The sequence below is a fragment of the Notamacropus eugenii genome, chromosome 3, assembly GCF_028372415.1.
Source record: "Notamacropus eugenii isolate mMacEug1 chromosome 3, mMacEug1.pri_v2, whole genome shotgun sequence".
NCBI lineage: Eukaryota > Metazoa > Chordata > Mammalia > Diprotodontia > Macropodidae > Notamacropus > Notamacropus eugenii.
The window spans coordinates 324,521,298-324,543,348 of NC_092874.1; the positions used below are offsets into that span (position 1 = coordinate 324,521,298).

The 22,051-nt window shown below is 33.6% G+C and overlaps 1 pseudogene; it reads right to left on the minus strand.

The window, feature by feature from the left end:
* Positions 1-17,554: 17,554 nt before the first annotated feature.
* On the minus strand, positions 17,555-21,737 carry LOC140531595 (mediator of RNA polymerase II transcription subunit 23-like; annotated as a pseudogene).
* Between the last annotated feature and the right edge of the window lie 314 nt (positions 21,738-22,051).

The following is a 22,051-nucleotide window of genomic DNA, read 5'->3' on the forward strand; positions in this document are numbered from 1 at the left end:
ATATATATATATATCTTCCTCCCTCTCTCTTTTTGTGTTTTATTTCTAAGAGCATAATCTTGAATGAAAAAAGGACAATCAATAAATTTCCCTACTTTCATGATTTTAAGCAATCAAATTTGACAAGCAAGATACAAGAGACACATAATCTAAACATCAAAGACTAATTACAAAGGACTGAGTAAGGACAGACGTTACTCTTAATATGAGGGAATTATAATCATATGCCTAAGATTGTAATTAGTAATTGGGTAGTTATAAAGAAAAATTGGAATGGTATTGAATATGATGACAGAAACACACAAAGAAAAGGTATTTGGAGCAGAATTTATTATGCATTATTTGCTGAAGTTCCAAAAAAAGCAAGTATACCAATGCTAATCTTTAAAAAAGTAAAAGTGAAATAGACCTAATTGAAAGAGATAAGGAAGGAATATCTATATCTATATCTATATCTATATCTATATCTATATACATGTATCATGCTAAAACATACCATAGACAATGAAGCAATCAAATTAGAAGAGTAAGGAATAGCCTACCTGTCAGATCTATGGGGAGAAGAAGGCTTAACGACCAAAACAAGAGAATTAGAGACCATTACAAAATTAAGAATGGATAATTTTGATCTTATAAAATCAAAAATCTTTTGTACAAACAAAAACAATGCCACGAAGATAAGAAGGAAGATAGGAAGTTAGGAAAAAATCTTTTTGGCAAACATATCTGATAAAGGCCACGTTTCTCAAATATATAGAGAATTGATTAAAATTTATGAAAATTGAAGCCATTCCTGAATTGATAAGTGATCAAAGGATATAAACAGGCAGTTTTAAGATGAAGAAATCAAGGGTATCTATAGGAATATCAAGAAGTCCTCTAAATCAATTTGATTAGAGAAATGCAAATTAAAACAACTCTAAAATACTACCACACATCAATCAGATTGACAAATTTGATAAAAAAGAAAATGATCAATTTTGGAGTGGATAGAAATTTGAGACACTAGTGCACTGTTGGTGGAGTTGGGAACTGAACCATCTATTCTGGAGAGCAATTTGGAAGTATACCCAAAGAGTAACCAAACTGTGCATACCCATTGATCCAACAATAGCACTACTCGATCTGTATCCCAAAGAGATCATAAAAAAGGGAAAAGGATCTACATGTGTAAAGTATTTATAACATCCCTAATTGTGTTGGCAAAATGTTGGAAATTGATGGGATGGCCATCAATTTTGGAATGGCAAAATAAATTGTGGTATGTGAATGTAATGGAATGTTATTGTGCAATTAGATTTGATAAAGAAACCTGGAGTGTTTTGTACAAACTGATGCAAAGTGAAATGAGCAGAAGCTGGAAAACACTGTATGCAGTAACAGCAACATTGTGTGAACATCAGCTATGAATGACTGATCTTTTCTTAGCAATACAATGATCTGAAATAAGCACAAAGGAATCATGAAGAAAAATGCTACCCATATTCAGATAAAGAACTATTGAACTCTGAATGCAAGTTAAACATATTTCATTCACTTACTTTATTCTTTCTCATATTTTTCCCCTTATGATTTATTTCTTCTTCTGTAATTGTGATGCATATAGAAATGTGTTTTGCATAATAGCATTTGTACAAAGTATATCAAGCTGCCTACCATTTTCACAAGAGGGCAGAGGAGAGAGAAAAGTTTGAACTCAAAATCTTATAAAAATTAATGTTAAAATATTTCTTGATATGTGATTATGGGGGGAAATCAAATGCTATTTAAAGCAAAACTAATTTGGTTGCTACACAATTTTTTGCATTTAAATTTAGTATTGATATTACTTCATGGTGTATGTTTTCTCTTAGTAACATCTATTCTCCTTGTTTATGTCTCTTAATTACTTTTATTTTTCCTTTTGCTTTGTCTAATATCATGATTGCTACTTATGCCTCTTTTTAGCTTCAGCTAAAGCTGAATTAGATTCTCCTTCAGCCCCTTATTTTAACTCCATGTGTATTTCTTATAAACAATATATTATTGGATTCTGTTTTTTAATCCATTTTGCTATCAGTGTAGGTTTAATGGGTGAGGTTATCCCATTCCCATTCACAGTTACGATTACTAATTGAGTATTTTTCTCTACACTATTTTCTTCTGTTTGTCCTTCTCTCTCTTTGTACCCTATGTCACCTGTTGTCTATTTTGTTTCTGAGCACTACCTTCTTTTACATAACTTCCCCTTTACCATCTCTCTTTTTCCTCATTCCTTGAATTGCACTTACTAACTAATCCACATGCACCATGAGAAAATAATTCTCTTATAACTTCATCTTATCATATAAATTTTCCTTAGAAGCTAAAGTCTGGCCTTAGTTGAGCCAGGGTGAAAAAAGCTTGCCCTCCTTTGCTATGGATCTCTCTCTTCCTCCTCTTCTTTCTCCTTCCCTCCTTCTCTTTCTCCCTTCTTCCTTTCTTCCCTTGCTTCCTTCTTTCCTTTTTTGCTTCCTCCTTTTTCTTTCTTCCTTCTTTCTCCATTTTATTCATACTTCTATACACACCTAAAAATTCATATGTGTATATATTAGTTCTTGTACATATTGTGTGAAATACTTTTTCTTCAATGCTAAATCAGCAAAATTAATATGTGCATTATCTGATGTATAAGATTATTTTGAGATAAATATTATGCAAATGGCATAAATGTGAACTGTTGTTTGGAACCTGGTACAGAAAATATATACCTCTTTTCTCTTTAGGGAAATGCATTGATCTTTACTATTACAAATATAGCAAAAAGATAGAGTATATATTTCTAATATAACCCATTTATCAGTGTTAGGAACTATGACTCACAAAGTAGAATGTTCTAGTATCAATATTTCTTCAGAGCACATATTTTAGAATAGAGGCTTTAACTACAGTTGTCTTGGTTAGATTCAAACATAATTAATAGACTTTCAAGTCAAGTCAGGCAGTAAATAATGCACTTTTAAAGTAATAAAAATAATTTTAAAAGATGGCATTATGAAAATAATAATTCTTCTTCCTGGACCCAATCTTCCTTCTAAATTCTCCTAATTGTTGATCTTGCATGCAGCATTCCATTTCTGACCTTACTCTCTGCCTTTGCATGGCCTGTTCTCTCTGTCTGGAACAGAATCCCTTTTCACCTTTGATACACAGAATTCCCACCTTCTTTCTAAGGTTAGCTCAGCTGAAACCATCTATAGCAAGCCTTTCTTGATCCCTCTAATTGTTAATTATTTGCTTCCTCTGCCTCCTGAAATTACATTATATTTACATTTTGTGTTTATTTAAACTTACTGATATAGTTTTCTCCAATAAAATATAAAGTTTTATAAATAAGAACTGTTCGTGATTATGGCTTTGCATCCCCATTGCATAGGGCAATTTGTAGAATGGCAAAATGAAAAATTTAACCACAAATAACCCTGAGATAACTTTCTCTATTGCTCCATTTGTTTTTGTTTTATTTTTTTTTTTTACTAATTTCTCAAAAAGCTTACTGAAGGTGGAGAGATAAGTGTTTACTTCTATCTCATAATGGAGGAAATTAAGATTTTAGTAAATATAGGTGATGCATTTGAGCTATCAACCTTGCCTGTGACAAACATTTTAACTACTGCTCTTGAAAAACTATTTCTAAGTCAAAAAAAGAAAACTTCAGTTCATTTCAGTTTCTGGTGACAGTTTTGGTAGAAGTTATATGTGATCATTTTAGGATAGGCTGCCTTCCTTTAAGCAGATGGAGAGAATACTTTTGGAATTATCATTTGTTTGATTTCCTTATGGTCTATGCCATAAAAGACTTAACATATGGATAATTTGGTATTTGAAGTTCAACAAAATTCCAATTGCTCAGAGTTGCCTCAGGCTATATTGCCTAGGATGGCTATTGATGTGTTGAATAAGAGGGTAGAGAGTGGTATTGTTTCATCCAAATTCTGTCACTTTAAACAACAATACAGTGATGTACTGGAGCCATTTCTAACCTGGTTACTCCAGTTGATCATTAAATTTCAATGTGAACATTTATACCTCAGAAATTTTTCATCTGGACAAATCAGGGTTTGATTTATTGTTTTGCTAATTACCTAGACTTAAGAAAGTATTAATAATGCAGATTAACTTTAAGAGTGTTTACTTTTTTACCCTTGAAAATCCACTTGTGAAACATTTATCAGCAGACCCTTGTATTGATGTATAAATATTACTTGAGTTCTGCAAAAGTGCAGTACAGGATCAATAAATGAAGTTATAGCCAGATAGAAGGCCTGGTGTTTATAGCTGGACAACAACAACATTTAGCACCTTAACATTTGCAGGTACTTTACATCTATTGCTTTATTTTAAGTTTCACAACATACCTGACTGTATCCTAAGTTGTTTTATTTTCTTGTGGTTTATCATAATCGTTAACTCATGGCATTGCATTCCCAAACTAGAATCGCTGAACTAGAGCTAGCCAAGAAGAAAAGTATTCATCATTTTCTTATGTGCTGTTGAAGTAGTGAAGTAACCCCACTGTATTTTTCTCATCCATTGGGAAATTTTTAAATCACATATCTATAGTATCTTTATTTGAAGATGCATTTAGTGTATTTCTTTCTACTACACGTGAATTATTACAGATTTAAAATAAAACATAGAAACATAATGTTAATGCAATGAGCCTGCAAAATTACATTCTTGGAACCATTCAGATGACTTAAAATATTATTTTCTAACTGACATGAGTTGGATCATTTCTGTTCTCTATAATTGACTCATTATTAATGCTGGGGATCTAGTAAAACAACGTTTTTGCAAGAAATAAATAAAAGTGACATTGTATTAAATGAAGGAAAGAGAGATAAGACATAGATAATGACAGGCACAGAAAAAGAGTGATTTATAAAAAAATATTCTTGTAATTTTGGGAATCTTGAACAAAATTCAATAGTTCTCACCAAGTCATTGGAACCTCTAAAGTTTACAGGAAGTTCTGAAAAAAAGTATTCCAGAATTTGAGTTTGATAGCCTCTGAAAGTCAAAACCTACAGTTCAAAGACTCATTCAAAGCTATACATCATTGCTGGTTTATTTAAGTTTACAGTACAGATTTTTGGTTAAGCATTAGCAAGCTATTTGGAAAAAAGTGACCAACCCACTCTGCCATAAACAGCAAGGGACATATTGAAGGCACGAGGGATAAAAGATATTTGGGGGAATAGGAGGAAACATTTAAATAGTCATATATGATAGGAATTCCTTTTTTGAGTCTGCACCATGTTCTTTATGTGTATTGTTTAAAACCTCAAAGAGAGAGAACAGGAGATTAGATGAAAAGCGGACATCTCACAAACAAAAGCCTCCCATTTTCTTAAATAAAATTTAAGCTTTATTTCATATATTCAATACTGTTCATCACATTTTTATTTGTTTTTATATTAAGTATTGACTGCCATTTCTTTTTTGCATGGTTTCATAAAATTGTGGAATAGCAATTTTAAAACAAAGTGCATAACCAAAAAAGGGCAAAATAATGAGGGTCAGTTATACCAATAACAGTTTTTGCTGAAAATCGTGTTAAATGGTAGGATCATTGCTATTCTGAGTTTGTAATTTTTGCATTCCCAGTCTGTGTGATTTTCTGCTATTTGCAATGTCATTTGTCTATAAAGGTAAGAGAAATTGATCATATTTACTTTCACAAAGATACATGAAAGGAATATATATTCATAAAAATATACCCAGGGTTCAATATACAGAGTAAGTACCTTCAACTGAATACAAGACAGTAATTCCATCATTCAACAAACTAGTGAGAAATCATACAAAAATAAAGTTAAAAGAATTTTTAAATGTCCACAGAATGAGCAAAGCAAATTAATTTTTAAATGGATTAGCAATGCATTCTGTCTTACACTCACAAATATGAAGAAAATAAGAGTTCATTTTTTTATATGATAATAATTTGGGAATCTTTAATTGCTTCAATGTGAAAGGAGTCACAATCCTTCAGTAAAAAGATTTAATTCCCCTATATATTAGCATTACAATATATCTTACATATCTCTTCCAAACGTGTTGGGAATCTTCACAAATTGTTTACTTGTTCCTAATTCAGAGTCACTGGTATTTTCTTCCCCATAGTTGGGTAGTTCAAATAATGACATTTTTATCACTTCTAGCTGTACCAATATAAACAAATCACTTAATCCGTCTAATTCATGGTTTTCTCATCTAGAAAACAGAAATGCTTACTATTGAGCTTCTAAGTTCAAAGGACTGTTTTGAGGAAAGTGCTTTCATAATATAAATATCTATAAATGTGCTAATTATGAGTTTCAGAAACAAAATTGTTATTTATATATCAGAATATCATATCAGAATAATAGCAGAAATAAAAATATTAATAATATTAAAGAAACGGTTTTGAAATGAATTTTCCAGACTGCTGTTTTCGATTATCTACTTCTAATAATAACTGAATATTATTATCTACAATGTAATGTGGAATGCAAACGTTCTATACTCATATATGTATATATTCTCACATTTCTATATCTGTATGTATCATTTATATATGTATGCTGCCTGAATTTCTGAATAATTAAGATCAGATAAGCATTTCACATAATTATACCTTATGTTATTTTATATAATTACCACTACTTCACTGGGTTATTTGGGAGACTGCTAACTATGCAAATATGATTCAAGCCCCCTTCTAGTGGAAAATCTCTAATCATGGATAATATAACTCTTATATTAAGATCTAGAAGGAAATTTTGTCCTACCAGTTTCTTTTGCAGATGAGAAGAATGGGGACCGGAAAAGTTAAATTATTTTCCAAAGGTCTTATTGGTAGTGAATATCAGAAATGGAACTTGAACATTCATCCTTAGACTCTAAATTCAGTTCTCTTTGTACTACACTATTGGATGAATCAAAGATAAGAGAAGTAACACAGTAAAATAAATGGGCAACAGATTCATTCCCAATCACCGTCCAGTCTCCCAACTGCACACACACATACACACATAATCATGCACAAAATGGACAGTTCTTATAGGTGCTAGTGAATGAATAACCAGTCATTCAGGAATCTGACATGTGTATGCAAAATCTATCACTCCAATATGGGAGTGGGCATGACAAAACAAAATTATCAGTAATGACCTATATCCTCTCAGCTTAATCTTAGTAAACATAGAGATCTCCTTATAAATCGCTCTTCACCCTCACTGTTTCCTTGGTTCAGCCATGACTTCTGGCTCAGAGAATGTCATGGTATATATAGTAGAAGAACACTGTACTTGAATTCAAGAATTGCTAGGTTTGAATTCCACTTCTTCCAGTTAGTCTCTTTGTGATATGAAGCAAGAAATCTTTTTTCTACTTAAGATCAACATTAAATCTTAAGAATCTTAGTTTCAACACTTATAAATTATGGAAAATAATAGCAACTATTTTATAAGGTTGTTGTCAGACTCAAATGAGACAATGTATGTAAATTACTTTTCAAATCTTGAAGTACAAATGTAAATAACAATAAAAATAATAAACAATAAAATATCATTTTCTTCTCAATTTGATCTTCAAAAGAGTTGAAATGGAAGCATTTTGGTGAAAAAATTACTGTCCTGCTAATTTTCTTTTAGGTTTAGAATTTGTAGGACCGTGTGGATAAAATTGATTTTCCAAAAGGTTCAAATAAGTTGTAGGCTCATCATCTGATATCAGCGCCTAGGACATAGTAAGTACTTAGTAAATATTTATTGGATGGCTGACTGAGTGGATAGTATGAGTGTTTGGCATGGCAAAATACAGATATATTCTTATATTCTATAGGTTGTCATCATATCCAGGCAAATGTGGGCAAAAAATATTATAATAATGCTACAATTTCAGTACATTTTATTTGTCTTTCTCAAAAGTATTTGGAGGTTTATAATTATAGTATGGATACATGACATCAGTTAGTTTATAAAAAATAGAACACTCCTGGAGTGTAGTTCAGTTTTTGGGATCATGTCTTTCTAGATATTCAGTAGTGCTAAGTTATTGGAAACTATGACACATTGTACAGATTCTACTTCTTCCTCACAAAGCATTATCAATTAATATGAGAAAATTTAAAGTGTAAGCTCTGTAATTTCTCACCATAAGGACCCGATCTTGCATTGTATTGAGTTGATCAACTCCTCTTTACAAATTCACTTGGCTCATTTATTTTGATGCATCTTTGTTGATAGGTTCTTCCCTGAATTTATGAGAGTGGCTCTCATGCGGAGGCTTTTGTTCTATTCTTTTCACTTACTTAGGATTTTGATAGATGTAATATGATTTATTATGTATCATTATAGATTACCTATTAATTACTAACTTATTAGAATACATCATCTATTAATAATTGATTTAATAACATCAGTTAAAATTGACAATACCATTGGGCATACATTGGTTTTTACTATTGCCTCATTAAACATTGTCTGTTAGTTGTATTACTTAAAATTTTACCTGTTTGCCATGCAACCTGAAAATATCTGTTCTTCAGATTTTTGTTGAGTACTTCCTAAAACCGTTGCCCATTTTGTTGTTATTGTTCAAACACACACACACACACACACACACACACACACAGAGAGAGAGAGAGAGAGAGAGAGAGAGAGAGAGAGAGAGAGAGAGAGAGAGAGAGAGAGAGAGAGAGAGAGAATTTCAAAACTGTTAATTGTACTGCATGTGTTCTTCTCAATGAACATTGACTTCAGGCTGGCACTGAGTCCCTGACAACTTTGAGTTTATTGTGTGGAGCCTGGTGAAGTAAGAGGGATTTTTACTTCATTCTTTGATTTTTTTGATCTATCAGTTCAAGCTGAAAATCATCAATATTACATGCATTCAATGTTATAAATATTTATAGATTCTTCCAGTGTTACAAGCTGCAAATGTTTTGTGTATGTACATAAATACATAATTGGATTCTAATTAAAGTGGTTGGGGGGTATTTTCAATTTTTTTAAGGAAATGTATGTTGCATCATATAAAGACATCTCATTCTCAATGTTCCATAGTCATCTCGAACTCAAAATGTCTGAAACAGAATTCATCTTCCCCCTGAAAGACCTTCTGTCTTATGAACGTCATATTATTGTTTAGCAGGGCACTACCATCTTCCCATTCACCAAATAGTTTAGCCATAGCTTCATCATTGACTCCTTACTCTTTCTCTCTCACAGATATCCTATCATGGTCAAATATTGTTTTTGCCCTTATAATATACTTCCTATGCCTTCTTTTTTCTCTACTCAAATAACAACCCCTCTAGTTCAGGTTTTCATAATCTCTGAAGATTACAATAGCCTTCTAGTTATTCCCCATTGCCTGAACTCCTTCCCCATTGTAATCCATCATCAACTCAGCTGCAAATATGATTTTTCCATGATGTAAGTTTGAGCATTTTATTTCACATGCACACACACACACACACACACACACACACAAATTCTGATGCCTCCCTAGCAACTTGATGAAGGAATATTTCATATCCCTTGAATAAAGTAAGTTCACTCTGTCCTTTTGGTGACCCTCAAGGAACATAACATGCTCAAGTTGTCCATGTATTAATGTTTTGGGAACTAGCCACTCCCGGAACACATAGATAATACTTGGAGGATCTGGTTAGTCCTCCCAGTATATGATTAATTAGCTTATATCTTGTGGCCCCCGTATGATATGTCCTTGAAGAACAAACACCTGCATTCCCATGGCCATGTGCCTGACCAGCTTAGAACAGTGTGTGGAGCCGTTGGCAAAAAGCCTTTTTTGTCTAGGTCCCTATAAACTCCCCTCGCTTAGTCAAGTCCTCGGAATCTCACCCATGGAGAGGACGTTCTGCCTGGGACCTCTTTGCTCCCAATTCGGACCCTGAACGCTGTAACCCGGGATTCCCCAGCTGATGTAATTCAGGTGTTGGTGCTCCTCGAATTGGTGATGTTTTTCTATTTCCTCATATCTATATTATTATTGCTATAATTATATTAGTAGTAGGCCATATTAATTATTTCTGCTGTAGCTCTAAACTGTTCATGCATTTGCCTTTTCTGTAAATCAATAAAATATCCAGCTTCTTCTTCTCAAATGTGTCTTATTGTAGGTGTGAATCTGAACCATAAATGTCCTTAATCATACATAATTGGACAAATCCGAACCCCTTTTGAAATCACAATACACTTGGCATCTAAAGTTCATCATAATCCAGACCCTTGATAACATTCAGTTTTCCCAAATATCGATATATCAAATTTCCCTCCAATCAACTCAATGACAAAGCTATAAGAGCTACGCTCTTATTGATTTGCACATAGAAGAGTTTATCTCCTATTTCTGTACCTATGCACTGACTGTCTTCCATGAGTCCCTCTTCTTACTGGTGACTCATGACTTTTCTTAAAGTGTTAACTCAAATTTTACATTTTTAGGAGGCCTTTTCCGTTTCCTTGGATGCTAATCCCTTCCCCTCTAAGACTGTTGTTCAGCTGTTCTTCAGTCATGTCTGGCTCTTCATGACCCCATTTGATGTTATCTTGGGAAAGATACTAGAGCGGTTTTTTATTTCCTTCTCCAGCTCATTTTACAGATGAGGAACTGAAGCAAACAGGGTAAATGGACTTGTCCAGGGTCATACAGCTAATGAATGTCTGAGGCCAGATTTTAACTCAGGAAGAAGAGTCTTCTTCATTTTAAGTTCAATGTTCTATCTGGTGTGTCACCTAGCTGTCCCCTTCAAAGATTACCTTCCTCCTACTTTGGTTATATTGTGTGTTTTCACAACTATTAATGTATTGGCTTGCTTATTTGAATGTGAATGACAATAGTTGAAGTATCATTTTACCTTGTTTGGTATCCTAAATATTTAGAGCTGCACTTGGTACGCAGGATGCACTTAAGTGTTTGTTGACTGACTGAGAGTGAAAATCAGCTTACATTTGAAAGTCTGTTGCTAAAATATTTTTATAGTAATTGAAGTGTTATTGTGAATACTTTCACCGCTGCTACAGGAGTCTCAGAGAATATTGATTACTTGGTGTACAATATCCTGGCTGTCATGCCCTAAATGTGTGGCAGTCTCCTCCCATCTCCACTTTATAATGTCGATAATAAATTGGACTTTGAGAAGGTTGTAATTATTTATATAATTTTAGAGAAAAACTCTTTATTGTCATTCTGTTTGATGGACTTCAGATAGAAACAGTTCTGGGAAAAGGCACTCTCCTGTTATTAGTCATTTATGTTTAATGTTCCACTTGGATTCCACAGTTGGATAAAATAAGTACTTTTTGGGATTGAAAACTGTATTAAGATATGAGTAGACTTACATAAAAAGAAGTCTTATGTTAGCTTTTTTCTCCACAATAACTGAAGGCATCCTCATTACAACTCCAGAAGCCTTTTTCAATTGAAATTATAACTTCTAACTTCACCCAAGTTGGAGATTTTGTGCAGTTAATGTTGCTGATAAGTTTTTATTGACTAATATGATGTCTGCTAAATTGTGAACAGCAGTTTGTTTTGTAATCATTCTCTAGACCCTGTACAGGTCATTTGTTGGCTTCTCCAAATTTCGAGGTCAATTTTTGTATTGGGGATTTATTTTCTGTCATCTTATGAAACACAGCAAAGTTCTAATGAATAATTTTAGCCACCATATCACATTAAATCTTCATGAGACACTAATTTTTGCAGACTGACATGATTTGTTGTACAAGTTTTAAGATATTACTATTGAATCCACATTGCTCTCTAAGTCTTGTTCCCTTAAAGTTAATGTTTTCATATTTTTGTAAGAACTTAGTGGCACATTGCCCCCACAAACTGCCTCTATTTTCATAAACAAACTCACATGATTTATACATTTGTTTTATTCTGCTTTTTTCAATATGTTGTTGGTTGAACTCATGAAGATGTAGTCTATGGAGAGAGTTTGCTTCAGGTCTTGAATCTTAACTATTTAATATGCCCCAAATTGAAGTAAACCACTTTCAGATATATTCAAAACATCAAATGGTCTTTATATGTTATGTCTATCAATAGTCTTCCAACTTTTTTGGGATGACTGTATTCATCCATTTCTATCTATTCTAGTATGATGGACATATATTTTGCTAATGTGAAACAACTTTTGGTTATACAACTTTTCAAATCTGATGTCATCCTTTCTTTGTCTTTATTCCACAAGTTCATGTTAATGTGATTATTAAATGATTATTGCTTTAAATATCCTATTCCAATTCATTTTTATTTCTGATTGCAAATCAATAATAGTTGAAATCATTTCTACTCTTACACATGCACTTATATGTGTATATATATATGATACACACATATACATATTACATAATAATAACATATCTTTACTACTTGACTTTCACTATATATATATATATATATATATATATATATATATATATATATATATATATATATATATATATATATATATATATATATATACATATATAGTGAAACTACATCTAAGTCCATCTAACAAATTCTTAAACAGTACAAAAACCTTGAAAGGTATTGCATGAACTGCAGTGATGCTACATAAGAAGCCTATTGCACTTGGGTAAAGGATGAAGATATTTTACAAAATGAAGAACTACATCAAAATTGGATAAAGTTATTGAGGACCTTGCAGTGGAGTAGAAGTGGTAAGAAAATCAAGAGCTGTGGTACAAGGAGTGGGGAGAATAACAACGAAAATAAGAAGAAAATAGACTGAGCCGAGACAGATCGAGGCTAGCTATTGTCTCAAAAAGCATCTCAAAGCAGATGATTTAGTCTCATGACAATAGTTGTGATAATTCCTCGACGAAGATCCAAAAATTTTTGATTCTTTGTTGTTTTCTTCCCCAATATCCATTCGCCGAATTTGTTATTTCCTCAGACATTTCTAATAACCAAAATTTTTCCTCCAACGTGAAAAGGTTTATGTTTAGAAAGAGAAGGAAAAAAACTATGTTTGCAAAGAGAAAAAAAAAATCCAAATATATCAGGATAAAGAACCAAACTTCAACTTAAATGTTAGGAATTTTCTTTACTAAAGCTTTAGAATGATTTTGATGATATTATTAATTTTTTTTCATTTAATATATACCTTCTAGAACAAAAGAAGAGGGAATCACATATAGGTTCACTATGTTGATTCTTTGTTTATAAATTAGTTATCATAATAGTGCTGCACAAGTAAAACTTCTCAACATTTTTTGCTTTACTATCTTCATGAAAAGTGTTATATCTCATGTGCATTGGCTGGAGTAGACTAAGGTACTGGTAGGAATCATTGTTATCTATTTGTTCAATGTGACATCTAGATTCATGCTTGAAGCTTATTTCCTTCATGTATATTAAGTATTATTTTTGTCAAGACCAAATGTCATTTTCACATAATTGAATAAAGCTTTCTCAAGGTGAAAAACTTCTTTAATTTTTATTTCAGGTGAGTTTAATGTCATCTATCATTTAACTACCATGTATATGTCTATTAAGACTGTTTATTTACCAAGTATTTACTTATTTGAATATTTGTTTTCTTCCTTAAACAGGACATTAGTTTCTTGAGGGAAAGGACTTTCCCTCTGTCTTTCAAATTCCTTTGCCTAGCACATTTCCTGATAGGTAGCAAATATTTAATAAATGCCTCCTGATTTAGCTATTGATGCTTTCCTGATTGCCTTTTTTCAATAGTGAATTTACTAAGCATTTTATATCCTCCTTTTTTCCAGATATTTGAGTTCCAGAGGAATCCATACCTTCTGATGCTATAAATCGTATATGCTTTCCACTACCCTAGTGAAACTCCTCTTCTCATCTTTGTTTTCTCTAGTGCCATTTATACTTTTTCAGATGATATATCAGGTATTTCCTCTATTGTCAGGGATTAATAAAAACACTTTGCTGTTGTTTTATAGATATTTTTATAGATTTTTCCATTAGAATTAATGTAACCTTCTCAACATGATAGATATGCTGCAATTTTTACTAATAAAAAATAAGGCTAAATTTTTTTAAATAAAGATATTGCTAATAAAAACATCATCAAATGACATCAATTCATTTATTTTTAAAATATTTACCATATGTTCTATTGACGAGTTCATGTTAATTTTTACTTTGTGAAAATGGTCAAAAATAAATTAGAAACATGAACTAGTTTATGGTCCAAAAACTAAATAATATATGCAGGAATGAAGTCATATTTTTTTCTTTATAGTTGATGATTCCATGTTTATTGGAACCTCCTGACAGACATGAGTAATTATTAGCATTTGAACGTAGTCAAAACATGTTTATATTTGAATACAAAATATATGCTATGAATGCTTTAAAATACATCTTCAATAGATTTTACCTTTTATACAAAGATTTGAAAAGGAAAAAAGATAATTAATTGCAGAATATTAAAATGTGATAATTAACTTTAGAGCAGTTACAATAATAATTTGATGTTAAAATCTTCAACTATTTCAAATTCTTTGTATAAATATATCACAAATGACTAAATATACTTCTATAGCCTTTACAAAAATTTCATATTATCATATTACTATCTCTAATTTTGAAATCATTTGAGACAGCAATCAAAACTTTATAAAAATTTCTGTCATGTGCATTTTTAATTTTATTTTATTACTATTTTTAATGCTTTACAATCACTGCCATAAAATTAAGATTTTATCCCGCCCACACCTACCCCTTACTACCCCCCTCCCTCCCCACGACAGCATAACATTCTGTACAGGTTCTACATATACTTTGCTATCGAGTACGTTTTCACTATAGTCATGCTATGTAGTCGAACTAAAATAAATGGAAGAAATCATATAACAAATCAAAACATGATACACAAAAACACACACACACAAACATGATCTGCTACATTCTGCGAATGACTTCCATATTTCTTTCTTTGAGTGTGGAAGTCATTTTGCCTTAGAAAACCACCACTGGGATTTTTTAAAAATAAGTTCTTGCTTTATTACGAAATTCCAAGTCTACTAGAAAAAACTCTCGCACATTGTGGTCATTGCTGTGCACAAAGTTCTCCTAGTTCTGCTCCTTTCACTCAGCATCAGATCATGTAAGATCTTCCAGGTCTCTCTGATGTCTTCTTGTTCATCATTTCTTATGGTACAATAGTACTCCATTACATTCATATGCCATAATTTATTCAGCCACTACCCAATTGATGGGCATCCCCTTGACTTCCAGTTTTTGGCAACTACAAAGAGTGCTGCTATAAATATTTTTGTACATGTGGGACCCTTTCCCATTTTTATGATCTCTTGGGGATACAGTCCTAGTAGCGATATTTCTGGGTCAAAGGGTATGCACCTTTTTGTAGCCCTTTGGGCACGGTTCCAAATTGCTCTCCAGAATGGCTGGATGAGCTCGCAGCTCCAATAACAATGAATTAGTGTTCCAAATCTCCCACCTCCTCTCCAGCACTTATCATTTTCTTGTCATGTGTATTTTTGCGATAATTCTTACTACAAAGCAGTATTCTGACACTCCCAATATAGCAAATGAATAGGGTAAAATGGTATTGAATTGCCTAGCTTACCTCAATTCCTTATATAACAATAGCAAATTAATTGAGAAACATCTACCCTCTGGATTTTCTGACTGTATTGATTTAATGTTTCATGTTCATTATTGGAACACCAGTTGCATTTCTAATTGTGTTTAGATGTCTTGGCTCTTTTTTTGAAAACTTTTAATGAAATTTTAAAAATCCAGAATTTTTCTTTTTACAATTAAAAATTACTAGGATTAATTAAAGGACATTCACTCTAAATTTCTGGAACGACTACATTCTAGAATTTAAAGTGATACTTAAGAAAACCTTCTGTGTGTATGTACATTAATTCATTTAGAAAATAGTTTTTATGTAGTAGAATTATTAGCCCAGAGATTTGCAGATACATGCTTCTCAGCCTGGCTTTTAAAGCAATCCCCAATTCCACTTCAAGCTACCTTTCTTGTCTTATTTCATTTCAGTCCCCTTACCACATTTTCTCCAATTCATTCAAATTATTATACCAGCTGTTATTCACACAAAACATTCCCATATGGAGCATTCCATTTCTTTCCTCTGTGCCTTTGATCATCTGTTCTCCCGCATCTGAATACACTTCTGCTTTTCCTCTGCCTCTTAGAAGCCCTGCTTTCCTTTACATCACAGTTCAGGATAGTTTTCCTACAGAAATCTTTTTTAATGCCTCCAGTTGTTAGAATATTCTCCCTCTTGAAATTTCTTCACATTTCATGATATTTTCTTGTGCATGTATGGGCATGTGTTTTCTAACCTCCTCGAGACGTACATGTGAGCTCCATGTCTTCAACAAAACAGGACACATTATTGCAAATTGAACTGAAACTAGTGGAAGTTCAGTTTGTAGTATTTTAATGAATAGATAATTATACTTTATAAGTTTCCCATTTTTAGATTAAATTGTATTTTAAGGGCTGAAAAGCAACTTGTTATAATATATCCATCTTCATTTTCTTTTTTTTGCATTATTAAAATTTCTTTAAAACAAATATTTTATACTTCTTACAATCACTGATTTCATTGTTTACTTGTCAAAGTTAAACCACATACAGCACAAAATCCCACAAAATGTTCACTATGCAAATATAAATATAAAATTTTAATTAAGAATAAGCAGTAGAGTCATACCACTATCCAGTTGTGTACATCAACCTTGAAACTTAAAAATATGGATTATTAATCTTTGAAACATAATTTTCTTTGCGGTGTCCATGAACCTAGTAGATTTTATTCTCTTTGGTGCCTTCTAATCACTCCTATCATAACTTTGGGTCCATGGATAAATAAAATTATCTTCTTTATTGGAAATAATAGAATATGTGAATGGAAATTTACAGTAATCTTTAAAAAAAAATAAGAGTAAAATACTCTCTTAACCCTTCCTTACCAAATACAATTAACCAGAAAAGCACTTTATACAATTACCAATTGAACTGGTTTAGAAGAAGAGAACTAAGGGGAAGGGAATAAGTATTTATATAATGCCTACTATGTTCCAGGCACTGTGCTAAGTGCTTTACAAATATTATCTCGTTTGATCTAAAACTAAGTATTTTACTGTTGGTCACAATCCAGGTTTGAAGACTGAATATGCCACAGAAAATTAAAATTAAAATAAACAACTAACAAAGGAAGATTTGAAGAGCCTAATAAATAAAATTCATTACCACTACTATGTTCTCATCGTACCAGTGATAAATTATTCTGGATATTATGCATAAGACTCTTCTTCCTTTATGCTCTTGAGATAAATCCAGATTAAGTAGGAGTTAATGACAGATGTCCAGTAGATCCACCATATGAATCAAAATTAATAAGATTTAGAATTTATTTTACCCTCTTCTAATATGGTATGATGCAGCAGAAAAGTGTTCAGTCCAATTGGGTTTTTCTCGCCATTTCCATAGTTATCAGTGATCCAGTTTTCACCATGGGGCCCTGGCTTTACTGAGTTACTGGCAAAGCCACAGTGACTGTCACTCATAGCCTGAGGTGCTAAGGATCCACTGTTTGTGGTTTGTGGAGGTACTGCAGCTGGTTCCATTTTGCTGGTATGTGCTATGAATCGCAGGGTAAGTTTTGAAAGTGGTCTTAAACTGCAGATAATTTTCTCTATTTGACTAGGAAGGGGAAAGATGAAAATAATTTTCTCTCCAAATAAAAGCACAGAAAAAAGATTCTTTTTGGTACCTGTTCTTTCACACTGTCACCAGCAAACATACATTTCACACACACACACACACATATGTATGTATGTATGTATGTACATAAGAAATCACAGATGGAATCAGTGTAGTATAAGTGAGTGCTAAACTGGTCTACATTCAGAAGCATATCATAAAATGCCACTCCAATCTCTATCATGCACTGAGTTCTCTCTTGCTGAAATCTTCGTAAAAAAGGTCCTACAAGGTGGTTCACATAAAATAATTGGAATTCTGTCTTTACTATGGGAAGGAGTGCTTCAGTGAGGAACTGGGGAATGAGAGAAAGTCATCCAGTGCTAGAATTATGCCACACAGCATGTGCCAAAGCCAAACTGTAGCTGCAACTCATCTCAGAATAAGACTGGTGACAAGCAGTAAAGTCAAAAAGTTAAAATGGGTATCCAACCCATTCAGTCTCAGAGATCAAGCTTGGGTTGTCCATAACACTCACAATTCGATCATGAAGGAAAATTCAATATGACTTTGGTAAGACAGTGATGATCAATCCAACTGCATTCATCCAGGAAGTAATGTTGTCTCTTCGTACTAAAAGTTGACTCTTTAGGACAACATTTAGAAGAGCATTCCCAACATCCTGTCCTGGAACAGCCAAAACCATTAGCTCCACACAGGTAATGTGAAGAGCATGGGCAACTGGATTGGGAAACTCCTTGAATCTCCAGTCACAGTTTGGAAATGGACCTGGAGATTTGCCAGTTATAGTATCTACTAGTCTGCCAATAAGTCTGCAATAATAAGAGTCTTCTGGGATCCAAGGGTTTTCTTCTCCTTCATTCATTGCAAATTTGAGATACATATCACTTAAACACCAGCCCTGTGGCCGATTATTTTTTAGTAAGCCAATGATAGCAAAAACAAGCTTTGGTTTGAGGCTCTCTCAGGTGCATCTCATAGCAATGCAGAATATTATACAAGTATGTTACTGGACAGTCATGAAACTTGCACAAAGCTCCCAAGTGATCCAGAAGGGTCTCTGATGATTTGGACACTGGCAGAAATCCCAAAAATCTGTGGACAACTATATCAAATACTGGTAGGAATCAGCGACACACATTTCCAAAGTAGTTTGGAAGATAGGGAAGCTGAATCTGCACAGGAGAATTGATTTGTCCTGCTAGGTCCTCAAAATACATCTTCTCAGGATATTTCTTGGGATAATTCATATGCTTGCTACACCAGTCATTATGCAGCCAGTACTCTGGAGAATTCTTTTTCACAAAATCATTTATTCAATTTCTAAAATCTTTTGGCTTCAAGAACAGCAATTGAATTATTAAATAACAAATCTTAGCTTCATTTCCTTTATGACTACACATGGCAAAACAAAAAATCAATTGGTCCAGTGTAACAACGTTGTACTTCCATACCATGTCATTGAGGACCTCAATGCATTTGTTGAGTGGCTGACCTCCACCTGATGTGGAGAATTCATATACTAGGAAGTCTGTAAATGTTTTGACACGAGTTACCAAGGCTCTAGCCCAATTCTCTCTAGTACTCTATTGCCAAATTTGATTAATGTGATCTGTTTTCAAGAACATCTTCCAAAGGAGGCAAAGGGAGAGTGGAGGAGAGTCTTGTATAGAGAAGTGAGTAATGACGTCATTTTCATTACTTATAGATTTCCACTTTCTATATTCCTCCTCTACATTCTTTTTCAGGTTAAAACAACTTTCTTGAAGTACACAATTTTGCTAGAAGAATGCCTGCAGAGGAACTGGAAAGCAGCTAAGAATACGAGAAGCCCAACTGTGAGGTGTAAAATTCATGATAGTCTGAAGTATATCCTTGCACCAAGTTCTCTGAATTGAATCAGATCTTGTAAAAAAAAAATCTGTCATATGAGTTGCTCTGGCTATGGTCAAAATTAATTCTCAGTTCAGTTATTTATACTCTGCTGAAAGCACAGTTTTGGGGTGACTAAGGAAATGAATAAACTGTGGTTGCACTTCAGAAGTACCAAGTGCTGTTATGAGTCTTAGAGCAGTGCTCTCAACACTGAGATGGAGCTGGTTTTGATTAGTTTGAGGAGCAGCAGCCAAAGTGTGAAGATGGCTCATTAGGTGAACATGGCAATGAGGCTGGATATAGTTCATATGGTAGCTGAACATCTCCACAAGTGTGTGTAATATTCCCCAAGCATGAGACTTGAAAACAGTAGGCAAGAGTTGACTAATAAATCCTTTAACGCCCAAAGATTCTATTTCCATGTTAACCAGTAAACAACTGTAGGTTTCCACCAGGGCTGGAGCCAATGCTACGCTGGATTTTTTCATGTTCCAGTTTTATTACCCTTGTAGCAGTACTGTGAATTAAGCTCGTTTCAGCATGCATTGTAAGGGAATCCAATAGGTTTGTTGGTGAGGGAGTGATAGATCTTGATGCCATGTAATTAATTCCAGGGAGAGAGATTCTTATATTTCCATCACTATATATAGTATCTACTAGAACTCCCATAGGTAATGTGAAACATTCTGAATTTGAAGAGTATGAATTACGGAACAAACCAATCTTATCTTCATTCATCTGCAAATTTTTATTTCAAAGACTTTGTTGCAAGAACTCATGGCAAAGTTTTAAGGAGTGAGATATAGTAATCGCACCAAATTGTCATTTTGGGATTTTCTGTTTATATGTATCCAAATACATTTCATTGCAAAGGTATGGGTTGATTGAGGTTTACTAATATCTGGCACAAGAATACACTCTTTTTCTGGATAAAGAAAATCAAAGAGCTTCATAAGAGGGAGAAAATCAGCTAATACATTTTTCTGAATGCTTCCAGAAATGAACTGTAGCAGTACCCACATTAGATGGTCTCTGCCTTATATTAGACCTTGTCTTGCTAACTTTTGATGAAGAGATAAAACCATATGAGGAAAACTTGTAAATTGGAAAACTACAAAAAAATGAGCTGGCTTTAGAGATGCTGCCACAGAAGCTGACTGGTTCCCCCATCATTAAATTGCACCTCAGTTTCTGAACGTTCTGTGGCATAAATCACCAGATTCACGAGCTGGTCCTCCAGTACTGGGCAGTATTTTGTACTGCTCATTTAAACCTAGCATATTGCAGACTGTATCTCTGGAATAAGGTTGCTCTAACACATATCTCAATAAAGTAGTCTGACGTTCCAACAGATCCTTATCATATGGTAAAGGTCCTTTCAAAGGAAAACAAAGTGCAGTAGGATCCAATTTCCAGGAATTACATATGGCACCAGAGTTATTTACCACTGGCAGGAGACACAGTGCCCACAAACAGAATTTATTCTTGCTGTAGGTCTGAAAGTATTCACACCAGGTTGCCTCATAACCAGTCTGGAAGTCTCCCCTCAGGACATAATTTTCTTATCTCTGCAACTGCAAAATAGACTGGTAGTAAACCAGTATTTGGTTCCAAAATATAAGCTATAAGATCTTTTGCTCCTAGAAGTTGTTGTACCACAGCTGAACTCACTGTATTCTGTATTGTTAAGATTTTCTCCAAAATCACTTTTAATCCACACCACCATTTATTTTCCGAACCAGTTTGAATGTCAATGTCTAAAGTTGTGTTCTTTCCCATTCAAATGTGTCAGAGTTTATCAGGGATTCACAAACCATTCTGGGTGGAAGAAGACCAGTTTCCACTGCCATTGCTAAGCAGTCAAAGAGAAAAGATATTCTCTTACGACCATACTGGCTATGAATGGACTGAACAGTTCAATGGATTCACTGTTTGTGAGATTCCTGTGAAATGTTACCCCAAAAACAGTCTGAAAGTTCCCAAGCAGCTGATAAGTTTTCTTTTTTCATCTTGTGGTGTATCCATAAACATGCCTGGAAATGCCTCTTCTATGATTTCTGTTTTCACAACATCTTCGAAAATGCTTTGCAGCTGCGTCTCCATTTGTACCATGGCGGTGGTAGCGGCCCAGGCCGTGGGTCTGGGGGACTACAGCCCTCTTCTTCAGATCACTGCTCAGGGCTCCACTACAGCTAGAGGATACCAGGCTACAGCCTGGGCCCCTCCCTCAGCTCCAAACGCTGGGCGAGGCCCCACACAGTCAAATACCTAGCATGGCGCCCTCAGTCCTCATTTTCAATCTTTTTATCCTCTATTAATTTGCTTAGCACCCCCATCCCAAGGAAAATGTAAAGATAGGCTTGAAATCAATCTGCCTTTGGACAACATTTGGTTGCTAATTAATGAAGCTTTACTTCAATACCTT